Below are 16,946 nucleotides of genomic sequence, written 5' to 3'. Positions count from 1 at the left end.
GGGGAGAAGGAGGCTGATGGGTGACGAGGCAGTTTGGTGTGTTGGTTTTCCGTGGGTTTGAGTAACCTTGGACCCGGAGAAGGGGGTGGGACCGCCGGAGGGTGCACCAGTTTAAGGGTTTAGCAATCGCTGCAGGAAAGGCGAGGGGGACTGGTGTTGGTTGCTTTGGACGGATGGGTGGTCAGTGAGGCCGGGGAGAATGGACATTGTGGAGTGCAGGGAGTGTGGAGGGTTATATGGGTTTGGAAAACGGTAATTGGTGAAATGTAGACGGCATGTTATAAGCTGTTATTAAACCTAGGGTGTGATTGAGTGAGATGGCTGCGATCAAACGATATGCGGTCTGGGGAAGACTGCTTTAGTCTGGTAGAAAAGGCGATGAAATCATGGGTTAGATGCGGCTGGGCTGGGCAAGAATGGTCCCACAATGTTCGCTAGGTGGTCTTGTGTTTATATGATCAGTTGAGGTTCTCGTAGTAGCGTCGCAGGGCATAACAAGTGACGAAAATTGAAGATGAATGACTTGAACTTGAAAGATTATGGCTTATATGCAGAATTCAGAAATCAACATGACTGGCTGTGATACAGAAACAACTATTGACATGGTGAACATCAAGTTTACGTTGCAGGTCCAGAGGCACAAGCATTGTATACAAAATACCTAGATTCTAAGTAGCACATTTCTCATCATGTTCATGTCTCGAGAATAACGGGGCACAAGACTGTTTGTGTGCTTCTAGTATTCAAGATGTCAGTAATAGCTTGAGAATGAGATACTTGAAATCGCATTTCGACCAAGAAATTAGGATATTCAAGAAGCGCAAGACGATGGTCAGGATTTCAGAGAGAGTGAAAGATACAAGAAGGGTTGCAATTGGTTCTTAACAATACTAACCCAGGACAGCGCACCAAAAAGGGGGATGTTTTCGATTCAGCGACCGTCTTCACCGTATGATTCTCATCTCGGGAGGGAGACGTTCGATATAGCAATATGAAAGCAACGCGTTTGTATCTCCAGTAACTGACTCACACAGCTGTCTTGTTCCTCCTGCCAAGATGCGGACCCCGTTCCTGAACCAAACCCAGCGAGCGTCGGATATGTCAAGGTAAAGACGCGTTTTGTGCGATTCGGAGGAAACATCAATGTCGTCGCTGACTTTCAAAGGCGACTAACAAGTATCTAGTAGACCTTTACCACGTCCTTGCCGCCTCTCAGTATTCCATCTTCCCGTGTTCAAGCATTACGCATTCTCGAGTGAATACGTAGGTATGTTTCAAGCCGGCGGTAGCCATGGAAGTCTAACACTATAGACGGCCCCAACTCCTCTCTCGACTGACTTCTATGTACTCGATCCAGTCCAGCCAAATTCTGAGCCTTTGGGACCTTATTTCTTCTATTTTAGGCCTATGTACCACTTCACCATGGCCTTCCCAACCAAAGGCAATGTACACTCACCGATATCAGACTCCCGTATTTGGAGTCTAGCAAGACGTGCCTAACCGATCGCTTTTCCGCTTTTCCTTTTAAGTATTCAGAAGTCGTTTGCTTTCAACACAGAGACAAGCAGAAAATTCGGATTATAGCCACATGTGGGTTATTGCAGGATACCAAGAGGCATCGACGTTGTGGTTGTCTGCCCAGCTTATACAATATATCTCAACCCGTCATTAATGGCATGAGTTGGTCCTACTTGAAAAATCTAAATCGTGACGAGGCGCTATTGATGGACCATTGTATTGCATGATGAAATGCCTCATTCTTTACAAATCCGTGGTCTGAGTCCGCTTTATATCGAAGACTTAGTCTGAGCTAACCCTTCCAAAGTCATGTCGGATGCTTCAAGGTAGCCATCCTTCTACCAAATGTCTTTGATGATGATCATATCACCCAGATCTCTGTATCCAAGGGAGTGGTGGGAGTGGTTGTCCAAACAGTAAAAGCCTCGAAAGCCAAATCCCTTCAAGCCCCTTGCCAGTACTTATGTCCACCCGTAAACCCCAATGTACGGCGGTTCATCGTTCCGGATTGCTATGAGACTGGTAAAGAGGCTCATCTGCCAAAGCCGTACTCCAAACCGATAATTTCGAAACGAGAGACATCTAAGCTAGTCACGGTGTTAGGTATCCCCGTCACAGTCCTTCCGAGAACCTCTACAACGATGCGATGTCTGTTTCCCACCTCTCGGGTGCTAGTTTCACGGAACGTATCATGGGTATTCACACAAGTTTTGGCATGTACACCACGTGATGCCATTACTCAATCTGACGGGCCTGATATTCATGTGGGACGGTCCTAAGGAGAAGGCAACGACGCAGCTTTGTTCATTCTGTCAATCCCCAGATGGTCAATCGTGGTCTCGAAAATGCGAGTCGGAGTCCAGAAAAACAACCTGCTATCGACTGAATACCTCCGTTGAAGGAGGAACGGTTTGAGGCCTCTGGCTATAGAGGAAGACCAGCCGCGGTGGACCGTTCGTTCCCTCCTACGGTGCGAGGCATGATAGTCGCTTACACATGGGAGGCCATGCCTGCTTTGGGTATGAGATATTTTCACCACAGGGCCACGAACTCACACGTTGGACACTACCCCGTAAATACCATCGCTGGTCCTTGGCTTTCTCTTTGGCACAGACAAGACCGCCTGTATGACAGACACCACAAGATGCCATGGCTAGCCCATGACTGTGAGCATAGTTGCACACGGCAAACCCCCAAGATGACGGGCCAAAGTGTGACAGTTATGCGTTGTCGGTCAGAGGCCTGGACCTGTCCAGCTTGTACGAAACGTGTCGGATCTAGGACTAGAAATACTGAGGGAAAGTCTCGCCCGTTTCCTATTGTTTTGAGCGTATAAAGGTTGATGTAGTGTGGCCACGGCTCTCGAGATGGACCAAAGAAATACTAGAAAAACCGGATGAAAAGCGGCACGGTTACCTACTCGTCGCTGCTCAGCGAGCCATCAACGCCGCCAACCCATGCGGGAGAACTAGATAATCTGACCGCATCGAGTGATGTAATACGCCACTAGGCTACAACAATGTCGGAACAATACGATTTCTCCTCTCATCCTCTCGAACTCTACAAGTGTGTCAAGAGAATTCGCCGCTTGCAAGGGTTTTCAAACCAACAAACCAACCAAATTTCAGACCTAGGTTGTCTGACGGTAAACCAACTCGGCTCCCCAGCACTGAGGACGAAACGATGCCCTGCTTTGAGATACGACCCGGTCGCGATATCTCCGCTCTGAGGGCCATACTCGACCATTGCAAAACACTTGGTCAAGACTGGTCCGGTTTCCATAACAAGATCGGGGACGCATGCCGCGAGGCTAGATCTTACACAGTTCTAGGCTTGAGACACTCGCGCGTGATGTACAGGCCAGGCTGCTTTCTAGGCTGCAGGCGCCGGCACGTGGTGACACGGTACGTGGGCAAAGCTGCGGTTCATGGAGTCCACTATCAAAGAGGTAAGCTTGTTAGATTTCGAGTCGTTCACCATCACTCGCGGCTGTCGCCTTTGATGAGCATGTCCCCTCAAACATCGATTAGTCAGGTGGGCCATCCCAACGAGTCAAGAAGGGGCCGAGATAAGGTAGCATGCGGCTGAAAGGCCAAGGGAGACACAAAGTCTATCTTGTCCATCTTGTCTGACAAGGAGTCAATTGCCGACACTTACAAAAGCATGCCTTGCCAACAGGGTCCATCGTGAATGTAAAAATTTTCTGGAGTCGCCACAGTTGTCTGGTATATCTCGATGCCGTGGAGAGTGCTCCCATTAGGCGAAACTGGGTTTGATGAGGGGAAACGGCGTTTCGTTCGTCATTCTCGGTCCTCTTTTTACCAAGAAAAAGAAGATCGACTTTTGAAGAAACGTACATAGAGAGCGCGGGTGCTTGGGGCTTCCTGGCCAGAGTCGGGATCGCCTATTGCAACATGTACAGTAATGTAAAGACTGCCCAAGAAGGGTTGGGTTGTGTACTAGTTTCAAAAAGCCCCCGAGGTTGCGGAATCCAATTGCGAGCGAAACGTGCGCGCACCGATGCGTGGGTATGCTTGTTGATGCTGGGAAGTCACCTAAGCACCCGGTTACGGTTTGCCGGTCGTGATTAGTAGTTTGCCCCGCGTTGCTCTGATCCGACCAGCGGCAGCGGAGCGGACGTTGACCGTGAGTTCGTACAGCAACGACACTAGACAGGATGCCTGCCGGCAGTGTTGAGTGAATCAATTGCGTTTGCTCCACGACAGCTGCCAATATCTTGGCATCGGAAGTTCTTGGAAGGGGAGTAAGGTCGTACGAGGTTGGGTGCTTTCGCGGTGACTGACTCGTAGCTTACTGAAAATGCTTGGCACAAGACGTCAACCCAGTAGGTTGCAGGGCTAAGTTTTTTATCATTGGCGGTAACATGCAGTCGTCCAAATGGCCGGAAAGATTCGTAAGAATCAGAACATCGTTAAAGTCCCGCAACTCACACGTCAAGATTTTCAGCCAGCCCATCATCTTGAAACCCCCAGAGTTGCAGTTGGTGGAAACCGGTCGGTGGACTGGATCCATGGTGATCCAACGTCTAGTGCAGGCACTCCGCGGTGGTGGCAGCTTCCCCGTAAGGTTATCGATGATCTTTGCACGCAATCTGAATCGGGACGGCAAAGGTTGCTGACGTGGGGTTGGCGGACTACCAGTCAGCGCGATTGACCCGGGATCGGAAATTGGCTTAGGCGGCACCCTGATACGGTGAGATGGATCATAGGAAAAGAAGGTTCCTTTCTGACGGTTCGGATGACGTTGTTTCTCCATGATACCGTACGGGCATGATTTGGCGAGGCTTGGTTTCAAAAGAGGGGTGATGTCTTGACTCGAGCCCAGAGCTGGCCGTTACTGTTGTTCGCAGCTTCAAGTTGTAGTTTTTGTCTGCAGCACAGGGGCATAGATGGCCGAGAAGAGCCGCAGGTTGCCTCGTGCACCGTGCAAGACCGAAATTCAAGTGCAGGGAATGAATGGGCTGAGTCAGCGCTGGTTCTGGACGCCCATGCGGTTCAGAGCGACTCGTGATACATGAGCTGGGTAAATGGTACCATGTTTGATCTGTTCGCAAGGTTTTTTGACCACTTTTTGTCTGATCTTTTGGTTTTAGCACAGACGCCACCATGAGCTTGTCGCAAAGCCAAGTTCGGCCAAAGAATGCATCGGCGGGCACTTTGAACGGGTTGGGGCGACTCGCAATCCGGAAACGGAACGGCGGAACGTGGTTGTGGAGTCATCAGTCATGGCCTCCGAGGAGAAGACCGGTGCGGCGAGCATGCTGCATGGCGACTGTGCGGGTGCTGTATCTGTAGATGGCGGCGGCGGCAGGAGGGGGCGCTCTGCAACGCCGTTCCATCGTGTCGTGCAGAGCAGAGCAGAACAGAGTAGAGGCGGGCAAGGATGCAAAAGCGATCGATGGCAGCAGTCGACTGGCGATTATCGTGCTGCATCCGATTGCCTTGGCTGGTAGAGAAAACGGGTCTCCGGTAACTCGATTGACTCGTCGATCCGGCTTGAGGGTTGGCAAAGGACGGTTGACGGACCCGAAAACGAGGTCGGAGTGGGCAAAAGACGGTATCTTGGGCACACATCTACACGGATTAGCTATTGATTACACGCGAGCACGGCAGGAACAGATGTGGATGGCGGGACACTCTGGGCAGGCAGTCGAGTGTCCCACCATCCCCTGCTGCTTCCGCCCTTCCTTCCTTCCTTCCTTCCTCCCCTCAGGACCAGACGCGGTTTTCGGTCTACAGACACCAACTCTCAACTCTCTCTCTCTTTCTCTCTGCCTTAGGTCATCAGCGAACTGCGCAAGCGTCCGTCCTGTTCGTCCTCCCTACCTCAAGGGTCTTTGCTTTCGTCCTTCCGTCCGAAGCAGAGCATCGTATGCCATACGGCCCATACCTACGCGCGCACAGACATGCACACGCATCCAGCTGCCTCGGTGCTGGCATTGGATCTTACTGCCAATGCGACGACATGTCATGGTACCCGTTTCCTCTCGAATGCCCACAGACTATGTAGGTAAGACGACGGGCGGCTGCGGCGATTCCCCTTGCCATCTAAGCGACCGTTTCTGACTGGCTGGCACGTCTGGTTCCCCGAGTCCCAACGAGTCCCTTTCTCACCTCCTCTTCCACCCCCTCAAATCGATCGACAAAGGGGTCCGTATTGGCTGGGCTGGGCTGACCAGACAATGGCAGATCACGAAACCCCATCAGCCCTTTGCCTGCCCACTTTCACTTTCGCGAGCGAGCTACCTACCAGGAGGTGCAGCGCAGCCGGTGCAAAGACAGAGCAGGCCCGCTCGTACTTCGGTCCCTCTTCTCGCGCCATTGCTGGGGACCACATTTGCATCAATCCACCGCCGTCGACACCAGCCAAGCATTCGGCGAATGACTGCATCGAGCAGCTGGCAGCGACGTCTTGGCATCGGGGGGTTCGGGCATTGCGTCGGCGAAGAAGTTTTCCTCCCCTTCCAGTTGGGATTGCAGCGAAGTGACGTCTCTCCACTTTACCATCATCACCTCACTCCAGGTGGGAACGCGCTCATCCGTATTTCTCACCTACATTTCGCCTCATCACCGCCTTTAGACAGACATCTGCCCAAGCCCCCGTCACTGAATGTACATTTGGATCCGCGAGACAACCAGAGTCGCGGAAAAGAGGACTCGCGAAATCAACCTGAAGAAGAAGAATGAGGAGGGGACTCTAAATTGAGGAGGGGCAGCCCATCTTGTGGCAAAGGCGTCGACTAAGTTTAGGTTGTTGTTCCCAGCGAGCCGGATCTTGCTTTTCGGGCGGCTCCAAGACGTGACTTCGGGCTCGCTCCCTCAAAAGGCAAAAAGCCTCCCGCTTTTTACGGAGCACCCAGCCAGCAGAAGCCACTGAGGGGAAAGGGAGGAGTTGCGAGGAGCAGGCCACGAGAAATGCGGGTTCTTCGAGGTGGGTGCTGTGCTGAGCACAGCGAGATACCTCCCCTCCTTTGGTCACGAACCGCTTGCTGCCCAGTGCTCCAGTCCCCCCCTTCGACTCATTGCAGCCTTTTCCGCCCTGGATGCCCATGGAAGCTGTGAAGCTTTTGCTGGTCTCGCGGTCTGACCCTGGGTGTGCCTGTGTTCCAGCGAGGCGTCTTGTCGAGCTTGGCCTGAAAAGGTGCAGAATCCGGGGTAGTCCCGCTTCGCACCGCCCGCTGATTGGCTTCCACGGCGCCGAGGATCGACGTTTTTATGTCATCGCCCACCGCCCATTATTACCGGTACGCCAGCCCGCAGTAATGCCAATTACGCTATTGCCATCCCGCCGCAAGAACAGCAAGTCTTGCTCGAGTACCCGTACCGCCGGAGCGGGGGTGCCTTGCTTGGCCTGCGTCCTTCCGCCATCAAGGATTCTCTCTTTCGTTGCTTTCCTGCTTTCCTCACCTCTTCAGTCCTCACAGATGGTTCGTGCGGGTGGTCGAACAGAGAGGGACAGACAGATGAACAGACAGTCAGACTAGGTCGGATAGCTGACACGCGCCGCCAAGCCAACGGAGGCTCCACACTTTACAACGCTTCGTTCAGTCGCCGCCCCAACCTGCCCTCTTTTTCTCCCAGGTAGTGTGTAATGTACTCGCTGATGCGCGCGCACACATACTACGGTATCGGGCCAAAGTTTAACCCCCTAGTCAAGTACCAGTGGGTCAGACAGTTCCCCTTTGTTGGCCAATCAGATCGTCTATATCCAGCAGAGATACCCACTTATCGCCAGCAGCCAATTTTTCCCTTTTTCCCTCACACAATAACCACCTTTTCTACTGATCGTCAATATGGTACGCCTAACGGGCAGTACGACTAAGCACCTTACTGAGGCTGACTGGTAGCGAATATGTACCCTTTATAACGATGCGAAGTTATTGCAGCTAGATATCGCTAATCTTACTAGTTATATAAAGCATCAAGTGTATACCGCTATACGGGCTAAATTAGCTGCTGTTGTTGCCTGGTCGGGTTGGCCTTGGGTTATGATTGCCTAATAAGAAGAAGAGCTTGTTAAGTATATTATTTCATTAAAGGAGGGCTACTAGGCCTTGTTTCTTTAGCTCTCTTTACTGCTTTTCTTGTCCCTATTTAGCGTTTACGCTATTCGAGTAGCTCTCTAGTGCCTCGGCTTTAGTAGGTGCGCTGCTTAGTGGAAACCTCTTATATTAGAAGCTAACTGGTAAAAGCGCCTCGCTTAGGCTCACGAGCATTTCTATTGGACCGTCAACGACTAGAGGAAAGTTCTTTAGACGGATGAGATATGGATCACGGGCAGCTATTATAGGAAGCTTTATGTTACTTAGCGTCTAGGTAAAGAATGGGATCTAATGTGTATTATTGAGAGGTATTAACGTAAACGGGGTTAGATATTCTAGGGATATTTCTTTGGGGATCAGAAAGGACTTAGTATCTTCTGGGAGAAGGATTAGGGCACTATAAAGGCTAATTTATACCAGAATCGCCTTATCCTTATTATTAGTAGTTAGATTAATTTATGCTAGTAATAATATGGTAATAACCTTATTCTTATGTAAGATAGCGCTTTTATATATATTACTTTGTTAACGATAAAGGACCTTTATAACTGAGGCGTTTATATTATTTATTAGTTACCTTTTTTTCTTAACCTTAACCCTATTAAGAGCTACTAGAACTAGATAAAGGACACTAAGAATAAGATTTATTATAAGAACTCTTATCTTATCTAATTATATCTTTATATCTAATAACTATATAAACTTACTATATCTATATTTAGATTAAGTAAAATAGGAGCTTTATAACCATATATAACTTATCTATATATAAGATAGGCTTATAAGAATTAGGTTAACCCTAGAATTCTAGTCTTAGATCTAGTTAACCTTAGAATTCCAGCCTTAGATCTAGTTAACCTTAGATTCTAGAAAACTAACTCCTAGATTCTAAATAAGATTATTTTATTAGATAATTATATTACTAATAAGATATTAAGAAAAGGATATAAGCCTAAGATATTCTTACCTTTTAGAAAAAAAAGATAATATAATAATATATATAAAATATAATAACCTTATCTTTTTACTTTTACTTTCACTAAGTCTTTTTACTTCTTTATAACTATCTAAGAATATTACTAAGATATTCTAAGTAGTTATAAGCTTAGCTTATAAAAGACTTATACTTATACTTTTATTTAATATAATAAAAATTTAACTTTACTAAGGGATAAACTATATTAGCTAAGGGAATTTTAAGGAATATAGCTTTAAGGTAGCTATACCTTATACTTAGTAGCCTATATTTAGCAGAATAAAGGGACCAGCTTACTGGGTAAGTACTATACTTATTGCTATATTTTACGCTACTATAGCTCTAAGTAAATCATAATTTAATTCTACTTTACTAGTTAAAGGTTATTTCTAGTCTATATTTAACAAAGACTATATACTTTAAGCTAGAATTAAACCTAAGAGCTCTAATTAAGTTATTAATTTAACTAGTTAATCTAGAGGGTAACTAAACCTCTAGACTAACTATTCTGCTGTCTAGTAAAAGCTTCTTTAGTTAAAGGCCTATATATATCTTTAACCTAAAATAACTATATAACGCTATACTATTAATAATAACATTATAATAACCTAACTACTTTTAAAGCCTATTTTTTAAGATAAATTTAATAGTACTATTAGAATACCAATATCTCTCTTTAATTAGCTAGAATCAACCTATAATAAAAAAAATCTATATTTTACGCTTTTCTAGTAGTCTAAACTATTTAGTTTAGGTAACTAGATTTGAAGCTTTACTTATAAGTAAAGATATTAACTTTAGTCTTAAAAACCTGCTAATAATAGTAAATTAAAAAGCAATAAATACTAAAATCTTAGCTTATATAAAGCTGTTTTGTAAGGATTTACCTCTATAGGTTATAAAAGACTTTATAATAGGATATAAGGCCTAGAAAAAACTAAAGGATCTATATAAACCTACTAGTTTTATTAACGAATATTTTACTTATAAAGAGTTTTTTAATACCTCCTTAGAATCTTTTAATTCTATAGAAAATTACCTTAATAAGGTAAAAGAGCTTATAAATAATCTTGCTATAAAATCTATAGTATTATTAAAACAAGTAATTATTACTTAGGTATTAAATAGCCTAGATAATAGTTATAAAGGTTTTATAATTAACGTAATATAAGCTCTAAAAAAAGATTTAGACTTATATACTATTAAATCTTTATTTATAAATCTTATAGATAAAGTAAAGAGAAAAAGATCTTTTATAGTCCTTTATACTTTTATATATAAAAAGGGAAATAAAAAGCCTTGGAAAAAGACTAAAGGGATATATTATAATAATTGCAAAAAATCTGGTTATAAAGTTAAAGATTATGCTTTTTTTTATCTTTATAAAGCCTTAAAAGGCTAAATAAATAAGAATAAAGAATCTAATATATATTAGAAATATAAAAGAAAAGCTAATCTTAGAAGAAAATAACTTAATAAGGTATAAAAAGTATTAATAGCTAAAAAGGCTATTATAGAAGAGCTTTTAGATAATTCTGAATCTAAAGATATAAATATAACTATAGTAGAAATAGAACCTATAGATATTATAACAGATAACTAAGAGGAAGAAGATTTTATTAATCTAGACTTTAAAGATATAAGTTTTCTTATACTTTTTATAAGTTATAATAATAATAAAATATTAGGTTATAATATAGATAATTTTATATTTATATATATAAATATAAATAATAACTATATTATATTTTGTATAGATATTACTACTATAGTAAATATTATAACGGATAAATCTCTTTTTATTAAGACAGTTAGAATATGTTGGTAATATTCTTAGATAGTCACAGGGAAGTAAAGAGACTTAGTGAAGGTAAAGGTAGAAAGATAAGGTTATTATATTTTTTTTTTTCATACTATTATATCTTCTTTTCTTTCTAAAAGGTAGGAATATCTTAGGCTTATATTCTTTTCTTAATATCTTATTAGTAATATGATTATCTAATAAAATAATCTTATCTAGAATCTAGGAGTTGGTTTTCTGGAATCTAGGGTTAACTAGATCTAAGGCTAGAATTCTAAAGTTAACTAGATCTAAGACTAAAATTCTAGGGTTAACCTAATTCTTATAAGCTTATCTTATATATAGACAAGTTATATATAGTTATAAAGCTCTTATTTTACTTAATCTAAATATAAATATAGTAAATTTATATAGTTATTAGATATAAAGATATAATTAGATAAAATAAGAGTTCTTATAATAAATCTTATTCTTAGTTTTCTCCTTAAGTTTATTTTAGGTTAAAATAAACTTATAGTATATTATATCTTATAGTAAAAACCTTTATATATAAAAAAAAAACTATAGTTATATTTATATATATTATTATAGTTATATATATTATTATAGTAAAAAACCTTATATTATAAAAAAAAAGTATATAAAAAATTTATTAAAAAGGAAACCTTAGTATTTTAGCTATTTAACCTTCTTTATATTAAAGTTATTATTATTATCTTTAGTTTCTATAAATAAAAACCTTTTTATATTAAGGTTTATAGTCTCTATAAAGTAATTAAATATATTTTTATTTATTACTTTAATAAATATATTAGCAATATTATTACTTATATATATATGAAATAAGAACACCTTATTATTATTAATAGCTTATTTAAAAAAATAATATTTTATATCGATATACTTTACTTTCTTATATAGCTCTAGATTTTCTATTATCCGTTATACAGCTTTATTATCTATAAGGATAATAAGTATATTAAGATTTAATTTTAAATCTAAATTTAGTATTATATAATTATATAAATTATATAAGTATATTATTTCCTTAATAGCTTCGCATAAAGCCATATATTTAGCTTTATAAGTAAATAAAGTAATAGTTTTCTATTTTACACTATTTTAGCTTATTATATTATAATACCCTAAAGTAGTTATATATCCTATAATTGATATCCTATCATCTAGGTCTCTAGCCTAATTTAAGTCTAAAAATCTAACTAATTAGAGGTCAATATTATAATTATATACTAATTCTTTATTAAAGTATTTATTTAAATATCCCTATATTTTATTAAGGGCAATAAAATGCTCCTTAGAGGGATTACTCATATATTAAGCATATATATTAACTAGATATATAATATTAGGCCTAGTTTTTAGGCTAGTAAAAAGTAGAAATCCTACTTCCTGTTAATATCTTATTATATCTTCTTATGTTGCTTTCCTTATATTTTTTCTTAGTTTTATATTAAGGTCTAAAGGCATATTATAAAAATATATATCTTTTTTATTATATTTATCTAAAAGTTTATTTATATATTCTATTTAATATATATATAAGATCTTATTATATATAATTATCTCGTTCCTAAGAAACGTATATAGTATTCCTAAGTCTTTTATCTATAATTCTTTATTTATAGTATTATAAAAAATATTTATATATTCTTCTAACAGAGCTACTATTATAATATCGTCTACGTAACATATTAATATAGCTTATATAATATTATTATTAGCTATAAAAATTCCTTTATTATAAAAAGATTCCTTAAAGCCTAATTTATTTATTATAAATCTTAAATATTTATACTAAAGTCTAAGGCTTTATTTTAAACTATATAAAGCTTTATTTAGCTTATAATATAAATTACTATTCTTATAGTTATTATTTATATATTAATAAATATTATTTATATAGGAAAATCCTATAAGTTATTAGACCTATATATCTTTATTTATATCGGCATAGCAGAAGGCATTAGTTACGTCAAACTACCTAAATATTTAGCCTAGTTTAATACCTATTATAAATATAGCTTTATAGTTTTCTAGTTTATAAGTAGTACTAAAGGTTTCTAGGTAATCTATACCTATATATTAGTTATAACCTTATACTACCCATCTAGCTTTATATTTAATAAGTTTATTATTATTATTATATTTAATTTTATATACCCATTTACCTCCTAAAGGCTTAATATCTTTAAATAAAAACAGTATTTTCTAAGTATTTAAATTATATAGACCTAATATTTCTTCTAACATTACTTAAATCTAGCGATCTCTATTTATAGAGGTTATAGCTTGTTTATATATAAAAGGGTCTTTTATAGTAGTTATAAATAAAATATAAGAAGCTTTATTAAACCAATTTATTTTATTATTATAGTTATTTATAGTAGAAAATATAGGTTTAATAGTAGGGTAGTCTTCTATAGTATATAAAGCACTTTCTTAGTCTATTACCTATTTATATTTATCTTTAAGCTTTTTATCTAGCTTAAGAAGTTTAATTATTATCTTAGATTTATTATTATAATTATTATAGTTATAGTTATTACAATTATAGTTATTATAATTATTATAATTATTATTATCTATTATATTACCTCCTTAATTCAAGGCTTTCTTTTCACTTATATTATTACATAGAATATTATTATTATTATTATTATTAGTATTATTATTACTAGTATTATTTAGTATTTTAAGAAATAAAAATTGATTTTCTAGTATAGTAATATTTTTAGTCCAAAAAGAGGATCTTTTCTGAAAATCATATACTTTATATATATTATTTTTAAAGTTTAAAATAATAGCTTTTATAGCTTTATTATCTAATTTCTTTATTTTAAGGTCTTTGTTTTTATAGTAGTATATAGAGCCAAAAGTAACTATATAATCTATATTTAGCTTTATATTATTTGCTATTTTAAACAATGTTTTATAGTTTAATACCTTATATAGGGTTATATTATATAAGTCTACTGCTATTAAAGTAGCTTTTCCCTATAAATATAAAGGTAAGTTAACTTATAATAGTAAAGCCTTTATTTTATTAGTTATAGTCCTAATAACTCTTTCTATTATACCATTAAGTTCATGTATATAAAGAACTTTTATATTATAGTTTATGCCTTTTATTAAATATATATGATTTATAGTATTATTATTAAATTCTAGACTACTATCTATATTAAATTCTCTTATTTTATTATTATTTATATTATTTTTATTTATATATTCTAATATAGCAGTATTTACTTTTTCTATTTCTTTAGTTTTTAAGAGTTTAATAGAGGTAAGTCTAGATTTTTTTTCTAAAAAGATAATAAACTATCTATATTTATTATATATAAAAGGTGTTATAGGTCTATAAAGATTAAAAGCAACTTTTTCTATATAGTTATAATCTTTATTATAGTTATTTAAGTTTTTATTTACCTTTATAGTAAAGTTTGCCTTTATATAAGTACTACATATTAAGTTGTCTTCTTCTATAGTTATATTATCACTTATATTAGTGTTATTCTATAGTTCTTTTAGAACTTTAGGACTTACGTAACCTAATCTATTATGCTACTTTATATAGTTATTTCCTTCTTTGTTATTAACCTTTTTAAACTTATAAGGTTTTCTTTTTATAGAGTTATTATCTTTTATAGTATTTATATATATATTATTATTATTATTTTAGTATAAATCCTTTTTATTTAAGACTTTAATATTTAGATAATATAGTTTATCTTTTAGTTCCCTTTTATAAAAGGTCTTTTTATTAACTATACTTATTAAAGATACCTTTGTATCCTAGAAAAGAGAAGCTATATTAAGCTTTCTTATCTTATTTTGACTTAGTAGGTTAATACCTAACTATAGCATATAATAACAGTTCTTTAAGATATATATGTTATTGTTATCTAGAGGAAAAGAGATAGCAATATTACCTATAAGGGTTACTTTTTGCTTTCTTGCTTCTTCCTAGTTAACTTGCTTATTTGTTATAGTGGTCTTAATAAAAAGAGATTTATCCGTTATAATATTTACTGTAGTAGTAGTATTTATATAGAATATAGTATAGTTATTATTTATATTTATATATATAGGTATAGAATTATCTATATTATAACCTAATATTTTATTATTATTATAACTTATAGAGGGTATAAGAGGACTTATATCTTTAAAGTCTAGATTAATAAGATCTTTTTCTTTTTAGTTATTTGTTATAATATTTATAGGTTCTGTTTCTGCTATAGTTATATTTGTATCTTTAGATTTAGAATTATCTGAGAGCTTTTCTATAATAGCCTTTTTAGCTATTAATGTTTTTTGTGCTTTATTAAGTTGTTTTCTTCTAAGATTAGCTTTTCTTTTATGTTTCTAATATATATTAGATTCTTTATCTTTATTTATCTAGCCTTTTAGGGCTTTATAAGGATAAAGAAAAGCGTAATCTTTAACTTTATGACCAGATTTTTTGCAATTATTGCAATATATCCCTTTGGTCTTTTTCTAGGGCTTTTTATTTCCTTTTTTATATATAGAAGTATAAAGGACTATAGAAGATCTTTTTTTTTTTTGCTTTATCTATAAGATTTGTAAATAAAGATTTAATAGTATATGAGTCTGAATCTTTTCTTAGAGCTTGTGTTATGTTGGTTATAAAACCTTTATAACTATTATTTAGGCTGTTTAATACCTAAGTAATAATTACTTGTTTTAGTAATACTATAGATTTTATAGCGAGATTATCTATAAGCTCTTTTACCTTATTAAGGTAATTTTCCATAGAATTAAAAGATTCTAAGGAGGTATTAAAAAACTTTTTATAAGTAAGATATTTGTTGGTAAAACTAGTAGGTTTATATAGATCCTTTAGTTTCTTTTAGGCCTTATATTCTGTTGTAGAGTCTTTTATAACCCGTAGAGGTAAATCCTTATAAAACAGCTTTATATAAGCTAGGATTTTAGTATTTGTTGCCTTTTGATTTACTGTTATTAGCAGGTTTTCAAGACTAGAGTTAATATCTTTACTTATAAGTAAAGCTTCAAATCTAGTTGCTTAAACTGAATAGTTTAGACTACTAGAAAGGCATAAAATATAGATTTTTTCTATTATAGGTCGATTCTGGCTGATTAAAGAAAGATATTGGTATTCTGATAGTATTGTTGAATTCGTCTTGAAAAATGGGCCTTAAAAGTGGTTGGGTTGTTATGATGTCGTTGTTAACGGTATGGCGTTGCGTGGTTGCCTTGGGTTGAAGATATATATGGGCCTTTAACTAAAGAAGCTTTCACCAGACAGCAGAGTAGTTGGTCTAGAGGTTTAGCTACCCTCTAGATTAATTAGTTAAATTGGCAACTTAATTAGAGCTCTTGGGTTTAATTCCAGCTTGAGGTATATAGTCTTTGTTGGATATAGACTAGAAATAACCTTTAACTGGTAGGGTGGGATTGAATTGTGATTTGCCCGGAGCTGTAGTGGCGTAAAATATAGCGATAGGTGTAGTGCTTGCTTGGTAAGCTGGTCCCTCTATTCTGCTGAATATGGGCTGCTGGGTGTGAGGTGTAGTTGCCTTAGAGCTATATTCCTTAAAATTCCCTTAGCTAATGTGGTTCGTCCTTTAGTAAAGTTAAATTTTTGTTATATTAAATAAAAGTATAAGTATAAGTCTTTTATGAGCTGGGCTTATAACTAGTTAAAATATGTTAGTAATATTCTTAGATAGTTACAGGGAAGTAAAGAGACTTAGTGAAGGTAAAGGTAGAAAGATAAGGTTATTGTATTTTTTTTTTTTCATGCTATTATATCTTCTTTTCTTTCTAAAAGGTAGGAATATCTTAGGCTTATATCCTTTTCTTGATATCTTATTAGTAATATGATTATCTAATAAAATAATCTTATCTGGAATCTAGGAGTTGGTTTTCTGGAATCTAGGGTTAACTAGATCTAAGGCTGGAATTCTAGGGTTAACTAGATCTAAGACTAGGATTCTAGGGTTAACCTGATTCTTATAAGCTTATCTTATATATAGACAAGTTATATATGGTTATAAAGCTCCTATTTTACTTAATCTAAA

Source organism: Colletotrichum spaethianum, assembly GCF_022836535.1.
Source record: "Colletotrichum spaethianum MAFF 239500 DNA, contig71, whole genome shotgun sequence".
Taxonomy (NCBI): Eukaryota; Fungi; Ascomycota; class Sordariomycetes; order Glomerellales; family Glomerellaceae; genus Colletotrichum; species Colletotrichum spaethianum.
This window is presented reverse-complemented; position numbering follows the sequence as displayed.